The sequence below is a fragment of the Halichoerus grypus genome, chromosome 6 (genome assembly GCF_964656455.1).
Source record: "Halichoerus grypus chromosome 6, mHalGry1.hap1.1, whole genome shotgun sequence".
NCBI lineage: Eukaryota > Metazoa > Chordata > Mammalia > Carnivora > Phocidae > Halichoerus > Halichoerus grypus.
The window spans coordinates 156,549,862-156,552,691 of NC_135717.1; the positions used below are offsets into that span (position 1 = coordinate 156,549,862).

The 2,830-nt window shown below is 34.2% G+C and overlaps 1 non-coding gene across 1 annotated transcript; it reads left to right on the top strand.

The window, feature by feature from the left end:
* The first annotated feature begins 2,236 nt into the window (after positions 1 to 2,236).
* LOC118531829 (small nucleolar RNA SNORA18) lies at positions 2,237 to 2,368 on the top strand. Its single transcript, XR_004915414.1, has one exon. It is a non-coding gene; the product is annotated as a small nucleolar RNA SNORA18 (small nucleolar RNA).
* The last annotated feature ends 462 nt before the right edge of the window (positions 2,369 to 2,830 follow it).

A 2,830-nucleotide genomic window follows, 5' to 3' on the forward strand; every position in this document is an offset into this window, starting at 1 on the left:
CCAAGCAGCTGGGGGGATAAGTCCTTCGGTCCTGAGAGGGGACCAGGGTGGTACAACACAGCTACCATGACCTACATCTCTCTCCTCCCGAAAGCCCTCTAACAATGATACATGATTTATTTAGTCCCTTCTGTGTTTTCAGCCATGAGTGAGGGCCCTCGAGGCACTTCTGCTTTTATTGAAAACTGTCAGTTGATGAGAGAGAAGCCAATCTAAATATTTGGCGAGTGAGTTCTCAATTTTTTATATTGAGAGTCTCATGCTTTTCCTTGGTCTTTTGAGATGGGTAGGCCATGTCACAGTTTTTCTTTCAAAAATAGTTTCTTGAAGACGCATATTCTATACCCATCCCAAATAGAAAATTTACAATAAGTTAGGAAAAAAAGATGCTTCCTTAAATTGAAAAGGGATTTCCACCCAAAAACCTAAAACAATTCCTATTTTTTTTTAATTTGGCTCTATTTTTTTCATTTAACATTTTATTAGGGAAATTTCAAACATATACACACAGAAAGAATAATGATCTCTGTGTACTTATCACTCATCTTCAACAGTTATCAACATTTTGCCAATTTCCCAATATCATTCTGAAAAGTAAAATATCTGTAAACTATTCTGAAGAGTAAAATACCACATCTCCATAAAAGTCAGGAACAAGATAAAATGATGCCTACTTTTATGGTCAATAATTTTGCCCTAGAGTTACTGGTCAATACAAAAAGATCAGAAAAAAAGAAATAAATATGAAATACTTATAAATATACTAGCAAGGTAGATATATACTCAGAAAATCCAAGGCAATCACACAATATCTCTATGGACTAATTATAATTTTCAGAAAGGTAGAAACAAGATTAACATATAAAAATCTACAGCTTTTCCTAATCAGCAACAACTAATTTGAAAATGTAATAGAGAAGAGCACTATAATTCAATTCCAATGAAACCCTGCATTACATAAAAAAACTTAAAAGTATGAAATGTATTGAAGATAACTATATAATTTTAATGAAAGCCTTAAAAGATATTCCTAGATAAAAAGGTTCAATATTATACAGATATTAATGCTCCCCAAATTAAATAATACATGTGGTGCAATTTTAATCAAAATTCCAACAGGTTATTTTACAGAATTGGCAAACTAATTCTAAAGTTCATCTATGAGATGTGCCAAAAAAGTCAAGATTCTTTAGAAAAAGAACAAAAAAAGGACTTATTTTACCAGATATCAACATGTACCTTAAAGTCACAACATTTAAAATAATGTGCTTTGTGGAAAATAGGCAAATGGATCAATAGAATAGGATTAAAAGTCCAGAATATATATATATATACACATACATATGATCTTAGTTTATGATAAATGAGGCATTTAAAACCAGTCAGGAAATGACAGAGTATTTAATAAATGGTGTTAGGAGAAGGAAAAAATTAAAATTAAATGCCTTCTTCATGCTACACTTTAAAATAAATTCCAGTTGTATTTAAAATGTAAATTTTTTAAAGGATAAAAAATGGGAAAATATAATCTTGGGGGAAGAAAGCTATTTTGATAAAACATAAAACTCCGAACATTACGGGCATGGCAGAAGACATATAAAGAAAGTCACTTAACTGCAGAGAAGAGGGGCACCTGGGTGGCTCAGTTGGTTGGGTGTCTGCCTTCGGCCCAGGTCATGATCCCAGGATCCTGGGATTGAGCCCCACATCGAGCCCCACATCGGGCTCCCTGCTCAGTGGAGAACCTGCTTCTGCCTCTCCCTCTGCCTGCCACTCCCCCCTGCTTGTGCTCTCTCTCTCTCTGTCAAGTGGATGAATGAAATCTTAAAAAAAAAAAAAAAAACTACAGGGAACAACTTTTTCCAGAGGGGAGGTGGGGGGGGGATGGGTGAAATAGGTGATGGGACTTAAAGAGTACACTTATGATGAGCACCGAGTAATGTATAAAGTTGTTAAATCGCTATATTGTACACCTAAAACTAATATAATACCGTATGTTAACTATACTGGAATTAAAATAAAATAAATAAATCAAATCAAATAGAAAGTCAAAAAGCAAGTGAATTATGACAGACAATATTGTAACTGATATAACAAAATTTTATACCTCATTTTTTATGACATATACATATAAATCTCATTTTATCTGAATTATCTAAACATTGATTAATATTTTATATACACATACATTTATATTAAAAAAACTATCAATCAATAGGAAACAACCCAATAGATAATTGAGGTCTATCCCCACGGGGCTTTTCCCGTAGACTCACATCACTGAAAATGCCTCCTAGAGTAACGATGTGGTTTTGCTTTCCTCACAGAACTATTTGTTAGATCTGTGGGAAAGAACTACAAGACAGAGTTGCTAAAAGTATGAAAGGCCAAATGTTTAAATATTTTGACCTAAGCTATTGGCATATCCCACAGTCTGTACTATTCTTGGGGGTGATAACTGGGGAGGGAATATGATTTGAATTCATTCATGTTTCGAGGGTGTTTGAAATGGAGAACCATACAGATGCATTTACTCTGACCCTAAAAGTGGCCCTAAAGCAAATCACGTGAGGAGATTAGATCTCAAAGATGCCAGGTGGGGAAATGTTTGAAGTATGTCATCAGTATGTCCATAGTCAAGTGGAGATAAAAGAAGCCCAACTAAAACAATTATTGACTGAACACAGCACAACTGTGAATTAAGCATAGGTTCTTTTCAAAAGACCTATCTGGAAGATAAACCCTGACTCAAGCTTTAGAGGAACTGCTGTGAACTTGATGGGCAGTGGAAGGAATCACAACATGTAAAATTCCTTAAATAAAAATGTAT